This window comes from Mandrillus leucophaeus, unplaced genomic scaffold, assembly GCF_000951045.1.
Source record: "Mandrillus leucophaeus isolate KB7577 unplaced genomic scaffold, Mleu.le_1.0 Scaffold203, whole genome shotgun sequence".
NCBI lineage: Eukaryota > Metazoa > Chordata > Mammalia > Primates > Cercopithecidae > Mandrillus > Mandrillus leucophaeus.
The window spans coordinates 896233-906803 of NW_012102066.1; the positions used below are offsets into that span (position 1 = coordinate 896233).

Sequence of the window (10571 nt, forward strand, 5' to 3'; positions counted from 1 at the left end):
CTCTTCTAAGTAATCCATGCTAACTGTATTTTTTTAAAAAGCTAAGATGACAATAAGAATGAGAATTTTTAAAAAAATTCAAACATATGGCTAAAAAACATTCTCACTGTTCATTCGCAAAGTCTAAACTCCTCAGGGCTATTCAAGGTTACTTTAATGAACTCAGTCAATTTCCGGCATAAGGACGGGTGCTGTGGTTCATGCCTGTAATCCTAGCACTTTGGGAGGCAGAGGCAGGTGGATTGCCTAAGGTCAACAGTTTGAGACCAGTCTGGCTAACACGCCAAACCCCATCTTTATTAAAAATACAAAAAATTAGCTGGGTGTGGTGGTGCACACCTGTAATCCCAGCTACTCAGGAGGCTGATGCACAAGAATCACTTGAACCTGGGAGGTGGAGGATGCAGTAAGCTGAGATCATACCACTGCACTCTAGCCAGGGTGACAGAGTGAAGATTCTGTTTCAAAAAAAAAAGGAAAAGAAAATTTCTGGCACAAGCAAACACTAATTCATAAATACCTTGTTATTCATAATGAACTCTGTTTGCACACACCTGAGTCTGTGCTACTAAGGTGGCTTAAAGTGGGGGCCCCTAGATACCATCAGGATAGAGCTGATAGTCACCAGGAATACCAAGTATTAGAGGGTTGGAACTTTTAGTTCTAACCACTGACCTCCATAAAGCTGGTGGGGGGAGCTGGAGATTGCACCCTATAAAAACTCTCAACTGGGTGTGGTGGCTCATGCCTGTAATCCCAGCAGTCCGTGAAGTTGAGGCAGGAGGATCTCCTGAGCCCAGGAGTTCAAGATCAGCCTGGGAAACATAGTGAAACCCTGTCTCTACTGAAAATTTAAAAATTAAAAAAAAAAAAAAAAAAATAGCCCGTCATGGTAGTGCATGCCCATAGTCCCAGCCACCCACTCAAAACAGAAGGCAGTATGGGAGGATCATCTGAGCGTGGGGGTCGAGGCTGCAGTAAGCCATGGTAGCACCACTCCACTCCAGCCTGGGTGACAGAGTAAGACTGTTTTTTTAAAAAACAAAACAAAACTCTTGAACATTGAGATTTGATGAACTGAGCTTCTGGGTTGGTGAACAGAACACACTAAAGTGCTGGGAAGGTAGTGACCTCAGAGAAAGCATACCTTATTTGCTTTATAGCCAGTTGGTCAGAAGTACGAGCCTGGACTTGTGACTGGCTTCAAGTGGGAGCAGTCTTGTAGGACTGAGCCCTTTAATTTGTGGGTTCTGATGGTAATGTCAGGTAGACAGTGTCAGAATTGAATCGAATCACAAACCACCCAGTTGGTATGTGGAAAGAATTGGTCAGTTGGGAAAAAATTCCCACACATCTAGTGTCAGAAGCATTGTGGGGCCGGGTGTGGTGGCTCACGCCTATAATCCCAGCTACTCGGGAGGCTGCGGCAGGAGAATTGCTTGAACCTGGGAGGCTGCAGTGAGCCGAAATTGCGCCACTGCACTCCAGCCTGGTGACACAGTGAGAGCCCATCTAAAAAAAATCAAATCCCTACATAATTAAAAAAGTATAAAGGATAGAAATTTCTTTTGAAGTAGGTGAAACAATTAAATAGTAACATAGAAGATGCCACTATCACTCCTATTAATCATTTTACTGGAGATCCCAGCTGCTATAAAGAAAAAAATATTAGGAAGTATAAGAAGCAGAGAGGAAAACACAAAACTGAGTATCAGATATTATATAGAAAATCCAAAACTATGTAGAGATTTTTTTTTGTTCTACTGTTTATTACAATCCCTGAAAATAAGGTCAATATGTAGGAATATTATCAGCAGTAATTTTTAGAAATACCATAAAAAAACAAATACTTCAAAAATGAAGGATGTGTCACATCTCTAACAACAAAGAGCTGAGTGTAAAGATATGCCATGTTCAAGTTTTTGAAGGCAGCATTAAAGATGCCAATGATCTCAAAATTTAGGTCAAGCGCAGTGGCTCTTGCCTATAATCCCAGCACTTTGGGAGGCAGAGCTGGGCGACTATTTGAGGTCAGGAGTTCAAGACCAGCCTGAACAACATGGTGAAACCCTGTCTCTACCAAAAATACAAAAAAAAATTAGCCAGGTGTGCACATCTGTTGTACCCGCTACTTGGGAGGCTGAGGTGGGAGGATTACTTGAGCCCAGGAGGTGGAGGTTGCAGTGAGCTGAGATTGCACCATTTGCACTCCAGCCTGGGAAACAGAATGAGATCTTGTCTCAAAAAAAAAAAAAAGAAAAAGAAAAAGTAATAAAGAGTCAATGCAATTCCAATAATCCCACTGGATTTTCTGGTGTAAATTTACAAGCTTGATTATAAACTTTCCATAGAAATGCAAAACAAGCATGAATAGTGAAGACATATATACACTTTCATATATACAGACACTTGTTTTATGACAAAGTTAGGAAAAAGTTCTTTTCAATACATGGAGCTAGGTCAATTGGTTATCTATATGCCACAAATGAAAATAAGCCTTATCCAATTACACACCCAGAGACATACACAAACAAATCAATCCCAGGTAGATTATCGTTTTAAAGTTTCCAGAAACAGGCTGGGCATGGTGGCTCACGCCTGTAAATCCCAGCACTTTGGGAGGCCGAGGCAGGCAGATCACCTGAGGTCAGAAGTTTGAGACCAATCTGACCAACGTGGTGAAGCCCCGTCTCTACTAAAAACGCAAAAATCAGCTGGGCATGGTGGCACATGCCTGTAATCCCAGCTATTCATGAAGCTGAGGCAGGATAATCGCTTGAACCAGGGAGGCGGAGGTTGCAGTGAGCCAAGGTCGCAGTGAGTTGAGGTCGCACCACCGCACTCAAGCCTGGGCAACAAAAGCGAAACTCCATCTCAAAAATAGAAGAGAATATCTTTACGCCCTCGGGATAGGGGAAGGTTTGTAAAACAGGACACAATGAACAATAAGAAAAAAGGTCCATAAAATGGACTGTATCAAAATTAATCACCCCTGTTTATCAAAAAACACCGTTAAGGAAGTGAAAAAGTAAAGTCACTCTCTAGAAGAGTACACCTACAATACATACCAAAGAGCTCATATCCAGCCTGTATAGGGAATTACGTAAAAAGAAAAATGTAGACAACTCAATAAAAAATAAGCATGAAGCTTAATTAAATACCATGTGATAGACACTACAGTTGATCCCTGAATGTGGCTTTGAAGTGCGTGGGTCCACTTATATGTGGATTTTCTTTTGTCTCTGCCACCCTGGAGACAGCAACACCAACCCCTTCTCTTCCTCCTCTGCCTAGTCAAGATAAATGTGATGAGGATAAAGACCTTTATGATGATCCATTTCCACTTAATGAATAGTAAATATATCCTCCTCTTCCTTATGATTTTCGTTTTTTGTTTTTTTTTTTTTTTTGAGATGAGTCTCGCTCTGCTGCCTAGGCTAGAGTGCAGTGACATGATCTCGGCTCACTGCAACCTCTGCCTCCTAGGTTAAGCGATTCTCCTGCCCCAGCCTCCCGAGTAACTGGGATTACAGGGTCCCGTCACCATGCCAGGCTAATTTTTGTATTTTTAGTTAAGACAGGGTTTCACCATGTTGGCCAGGCTGGTCTCGAACTCCCGACCTTGTAATCCACCCGCCTTGGGATTACAGGCGTGAGCTGTAAAGTGCTGGGATTACAGGCGTGAGCCACCGCACCCGACCCCTTATGATTTTCTTAATAAAATTTCCTTTTCTCGAGCTTATTCTAAGACTATGGCATATAATACATGTAACATACAAAATGTGCGTTTATCAACTATTTATGTTATTGGTAAGGCTTCCACTAAACAGCAGGCTATTAGTGATTAAGTTTTGGTGAAGTCAAATGTGGATTTTTTTTTTACTGCACAAAGGTCAGTTATCCTAATTCCTGTGTTATTCAAGGGTCAACTATATTTAAATGGCAAAATTTTTGGTTAAGTGCTAAATCCATTATTAATATCAGAAATGTAAATGAAAACCATAAGGTGGTAATACTATACTCTCACAATGGCTAGAATTTTTTCAACTCTCAATACCAAATGTTGGCAAGAAAGTGGAACAAATGGAACTCTCATACAATGGTGATAGGAGTATATAATGACCCTTAAATTGACCAACACTTTGGAAAGATGTATGGCATCATCTACCAAGGGTTAATAAACGCAAGCCCTGAGACCTAGAAGTTTCATTCCTAGGTTATGTACCAAACAGAAATGCATAATTATAACACTGCCAGCAGCATTAGGTGCAGTAAGCAAAAACTGGAAACAAAACAGAAATGTATTCATATTAATGAAACACTATAGTAACAAAAATTAATAAACTCAGCTATATGCAACAATATGAATTAATCTAACAAACACACTACTGAGTGAAAAAGGCCAGAGACGAAAGAATAAACCATGATTCCATTTATATAAAGATTGAAACATAGACAAAACCAATCATCTAGGGACTGTAGTGGTACTTTTTACAAGGTGTGATGGAAGAGCAATTGGTAGTAAGTAGCATGAAGACAGCTTTTGACCAGGGTGGTGCTTACACACAAGTATGTTCCCTACATAACCCACTGGGCTATACACTTACCATTTTTACCCTTTCTTAGGTATGTTTTGATTTCATAAAGTTATTTTTTTAAACTCTTATAATAGTAGATGCATAGTATTATGCATTTATCAAAACCCGTAAGACCCACAAGATACAGAGAAAACTCTAAAGTTAGTGAGGGACTTTAATAACAACATATCAATATCACTAATCCAAGTTGCTAATAGTGAAACCTTAGAGTTGTGGAGATGGGAGGTTCCTATAAAGCTCATATATGGGAATGCTCTGTATTATAAGCTCTATTTTCTTTTTCTTTTTTTCTTAGACGGGAGTCTCGCTCTGGCGCCCAGGCTGGAGTGCAGTGGCACAATCTGGGCTCAGTGCAACCTGCACCTCCCAGGTTCAAGCGATTCTCTTGCCTCAGCCTCCTGAGTAGCTGGGACTATAGGCATGTGCCACCATGCCCAGCTCATTTTTTGCATTTTTGGTAGAGATGTGGTTTCACCATGTTGGCCAGGATGGTCTCAAACTCCCTCCAGACCTCATGATCCACCTGCCTCGGCCTCCCAAAGGGCTGGGATTACATGCGTGAACCATCATGCCCGAGCTCAATTTTCTTTAAACCTAAAACTCCTCTAGAAAAGAAAGTCTATCTTTAAAAAAAAAAAAAAAAAAAAAAAGGCAGCCACCATATACTGACACTCATGTTGCCACTCTCACACGTTAGGACTTTGTTCCTCACTGGTTTGACTAGTCTACAAGGTTGGAAGCAGAATGGGTCACAGTGTTCACTGACAGCAGAAAAGCGGTACTTCTAAGGAGAATTAATGATGCCTAATAACTGCCCCTGCCCCCCTCAGTGTCCCCTGGCTTTTACGTCCACTTGGAGGAGGGAGTCTCATCAACTGAATTGTACCCTCCCCAAAATTCACACATGAAAGCCCTAAGTCCCAGTGTATTTGGAGATAGGGCCTTTAGGGAGGTAATTGGTTAAGTGAGGTCATTCGAGTGGGGCTTTAATCCGAATAGTATCCCCCATAGGAAGAGGGACGCCAGCGACGTTGGCCTGCAGAGGAAGGACTATGTTAGGACACAGCAAGAAGACAGTCACCTGCAAGCCACTGAGAGAGAAGCTTCAGGAGAACAGAAATCAAACATACTGACCCTGGACTTCCAGCCTCCAGAACTGGGAGAAATAAATTTCTGTTGTTTACACCACCCAGTCTGTGGCATTACTGTCACAGTAGCCCACAATAAGAAATACATACTTGGTCTCTGCCCAGGATTCCAGACACAGGACACCTAAAACTCTTGTAGACCGGGGTATACAATCTTTTGCACTAATATGTGGTCTTTGAACTAGGTTCCTGACACAGATCTCCTGAGACCTCTATAATCTCCTAGGAGTGTCTGGTAACATAGAGGTGACCATAGGGTGGACAGGGCATGGAAGCACTCACATATGCATTCCCCCATGCATCTCTTCCACCTGGCTCTTCATCTAATAGCCTTTATAATAAGTAAACTGTTTCCCTGAGTTCTGTGAGCTCTAGCAAATTAATCAAATCCACAGAGGGAGTCTTGACAATCCCCTCTTTGTAACAGGTTGGTCAAAAGTACAGGTCACAACCCGGGACCCGGGACTGGCGAAGTCAGGGGCAGTCTTATGGGACTGAGTCCTCAACCTGTGGGCTCTGATGCTTTCTCCAGGTAGATGGTGCCAACATGTAATTGAATTGTAGGATACCCAGTTGTTGTCAGCTGGAAAACAGTTTGCGGATGGGGAGAAATCCAAATACAGTTTGGTGACCAGAGGTGAAGTGGTCAATTGCGTGAAGAAGTTTCAGTTTTCCTATCTCAAACATAGCCCTAGCAAATTAATACAGAGCATATGGGTAGGAAGGGAAACCGTCTTTATGTTAACTTGGGTTTTTTTTCTCCATCCCTCTCCTTTACTGGCATAGAAGAAAACTGAAAACTGGAAAAGCACTCCTGAACGACCTAAATTGATGTTGCATTCTTTGGAAGATTGCCTCTAGCTACACAAATAGATTGTGAAAGGAAAATACAATCGACCCTTACACAACACAGGGATTACGACTTAGGGTGGCACATGCATAAGAAACTCCATGTATAGCCAGACAAGGTAGTGTGTGGATGCAGTCCCAGCTACTCAGGAGGCAGAGATGGGAGGACTGCTTGAGCCCAGATGTTTGAGGCTGTAATGAGCTATGACTGTACACTGTACTCCAGCCTGGGCAATAGAGAGTGACCTCACCTCTCCAAAAAAAAAAAAAAAAAAAAGTCAAATCCATGTGTATGTGGATCCACATGGTTCAAACTCAAGTTGTTCAATGGTCAGCTGCAGTCATAATCTGCTGGTGGATACAATGTAGTCTCAGAACTTTTGAGAATATACTGTAACACAGATTACCACAGATAAGGTTTCCATAGTCCATCATTACCATTTCTCTGAGAAAATAAATTCTTGCCCCAAGTTCTCTGCCAGCCTCCATCACTGATACTTTAAAATAAAAAATACTTTTAAAAAGAATTTGTGCTTCCATGAAGTAACAATAAATACAGTGAAAATATTGTTAATGAAATTAAAAACATGAGGTGGCTCACGCCTGTAATCCCAGAACTTTGGGAGGCCGAGGCGGGCGGATCACAAGGTCAGGAGATCGAGACCATCCTGGCTAACACGGTGAAACCCCATCTCTACTAAAAATGCAAAAAATTAGCTGGGCGTGGTGGCAGGCACCTGTAGTCCCAGCTACTCGGGAGGCTGAGGCAGGAGAATGGCGTGAACCCGGGAGGTGGAGCTTGCAGTGAGCTGAGATCACATCACTGCACTCCAGCCTGGGGAACAGAGCAAGACTCTGTCTCAAAAAAGAAATTAAAAACAAAAAAGCAAAAAAAGAAATTAAAATGCTACATTAGAAAATACTCAGTTATGCAAAATAAATCCCACTAAGGAATAAAAAAGGAATAAAAAGAAATGAGACATAAAAACAAAAACAGAGGTAAATGTAATTATATTAAAAAATCACATTTTTATATAAACAATTCTGAGAATGTAAGAATAAAGCTTCCCACACTTCTGACACCAGATGTGTGGGTGTCTCACCCCACGAAACAAGCAATCAGTTCTGCAGTGTACACACCAGGTGGGTGTCCTCTAATTCATTTTAATTCCGAGACCATCTATATGAAGATAGTGTCAGATCTCATTAAGTTTAGGGCTCAGTCCCATAGGACTGCCCCCTTTTTATTTTTATTTATTTATTTTCTTGAGAATGAGCCTCACTCTGTCGCCCAGGCTAGAGTGCAGTGATGCGATCTCCGCTCACTGCAAGCTCTGCCTCCCAGGTTCACGCCATTCTCCTGCCTCAGCCTCCCGAGCAGCTGGGACCACAGGCGCCCACCACCATGCCTGGCTAATTTTTTGTATATTTAGTAGAGACAGGGTTTCACTGTGTTAGCCAGGATGGTCTCGATCTCCTGATCTCATGATCCACCCACCTCGGCCTCCCAAAGTGCTGGGATTACAGGCGTGAGCCACCGTGCCCAGCCGAGACTGTCCCCACTTCTGATGCCAACACCAAGCCCCAGGTTATTTTACCTGTGCTTCTGACCAACCAACTGTAAACTGGGGTTCCCATGATCCGCTCCTTTGGTTTGACTAATGTGTTAGAGCAGCTCACAGAACCCGGGGAACACCTTATCAGTTTATTTATAAAGTGCATTACCAAGGATATAGATCAAGAGATGCAGAAGGCAAGGTCACATGAGAAGGGGCACATAATTTCCATGCCCTCTCTGGGTGCGCCCCCCTCTAGGAACCTCCACTTGCTCAGCAATCTGAAAAGCCTTCCCAACTCTATCCTTTCCAGTCTTATGGAGGCTTCATTGCACAGGTTTGATTAATTAAACCACTGGCTATTGGTGATCAACTTAACCTCACCCCCTCCCCCTCAACCAGGTGTACCCTTTTCAACCCTAGAGTTCACAGGTGTAAGAAATAGATTCCTTTTCTTCATAAAGGCCCCTGTTTCAGTTACTCTGCTATAAGTAACAGAAAATGGACTAAGATCGACAATTGGTACCAGGAATTAGGAGGAGGGCTGAAAAGTCCCAATCCTTTAATCGGGCCTTGGTCTTTCAGGTGACCAGCCCTCCATTCTGAAACTAGGGGATGCCAGCCATAAGTCAACTTATTAGCATACAAAAAAAACCCAAACAAACATTTATCACTTTGGAGATTGCACGAATTTTAGGACTTGTATGCCTGAAAACAGGGATAAAGACCAGAGATATATTTCATAATATCACAATCCAAAAGACAGAGAATGTCAGTCTGGATTTTAAAAACTATCCAACTATACGCTATTGTCTCCAGGAGATACACTTTAGATCCAAAAACACAGACTGAAAGTAAAACAATGAAAAAATATCACACAAATAGCTCCAAGAAAGCTGGAATGCAGGCCAAGTGCGGTGGTTCACACCTATAACCCCAGAACTTTGGGAGGCCGAGGTGGGTGGATCACCTGAGGTCAGGAATTCGAGATCAGCCTGACCAACCTGGTGAAACCCCGTCTCCACCATATACAAAAAATTAGCCGGGCATAGTGTACATAGAGTACATGCCTGTAATCCCTGCTACTTGGGAGGTTGAGACAGGAGAATCACTTGAACCTGGGAGGCAGAGGCTGCAATGAGCTGAGACTGTGCCACTGCACTCTAGCCTGGGCAACAAGAGTGAAACACCGTCTCAACAAAAGAAAGTTGGAAAGCCTATACTAGTGTCAGACAAAACAGACTAAAACAAAAAATGTTGATAAAAAGATGCATTCTATAATGATAAAAGGATCAACCCACCAAGATAACAATTACAAACATATGTGCACTGTTGTCTAAAACAAAGGTTGTTGAGGTAGAAATAATCTGATAAAAGTTTACTGGAGGCCAGATGTGAGGATCAATCTGAGAAGACATACCAATAGAGTTTGAAGTGTTCTGGAGTCTGCTACAAGTTGGAAGGCTTTTATAGGAAACTTTAGGAGAAGGGAGGGGGACTCCTAATACTCAAATTGTTGTTTTTCGTTGGAGAATACAATACTGAGGTTATAATCATTGGCTACTGATTGCAACATATAGGCTAAAATGTCTATGTGCAAGAAAACTTGCATCAATAAAACCTGATGATTCACAAATAAAAGCAGCAACCTTTTGAGCGTTAGGTTATGTATTGATCAGTATATCAATTTGAGGAATGCATAAGATTCTTTACTCAAGGACAGGATGTCACCACCTTGTATCACAAGACCTCCCCAAAGCAGGTTAATCTGGAAGCCTGTTTACTTAAAACTGTCAAATGTGATCTGTAGGTTATTAATACCTAAGAGAGCATCAAAATACAAAAAGCAAATCCACAATTCACCAATAAGAGTGGAAGACTTCAATTCCCTACTTTCAATAATGAATAGAACAAATAGGCGGAAAATCAACAAGGAAGTAGATGTCTCAAATTCCCACCCACATTCCCTTCCAGTGAGGGTGAAAGAAAAAGGCCCAAAATACCTCAACATGTAGGTGGGTGACTAACTGTCCATTAGTTGACTTCTAGGTATAATTCTGCTTCTCTTCTTCTGCAGATTACTGCGGATTGAATCCAATAGTACAAGTTTTCTTGGAAGTTGTGAATTGCAAAAATTAAATTTGTGAATCAGGAAATAATTAGAAGTAAACAGCTGCAAGAAAGCATAAATTTAATTATGGATGTGGATTTTCATATCAAAGATCTCACTAAGATTAACGATATCTGTGAAAATTTAAAAATACTCTATATCCACACAATGCAAATAACTGAAAAGCTGTTAACCCAACAGCTTCCTTTATTTGTAAACTGGGCTTACTACAGAAAATTACAAAGCAAAAAGTAATCTAAAATAATACCTATAAGGAATAACCATATACTATCCATGTTAAACATACATG

General features: G+C 41.6%; 1 protein-coding gene across 1 annotated transcript in view; it reads right to left on the reverse strand.

Annotated features, from left to right (window-relative positions):
- KIAA1551 (KIAA1551 ortholog) overlaps positions 1-10571 on the reverse strand; it is a 33131-nt gene that overhangs the window by 12487 nt on the left and 10073 nt on the right. The window contains exon 3 of the mRNA XM_011979545.1: positions 10155-10324. The gene's annotated coding sequence lies outside the window, so the exon portion shown is untranslated. The remainder of the gene's footprint in view (positions 1-10154; positions 10325-10571) is intronic.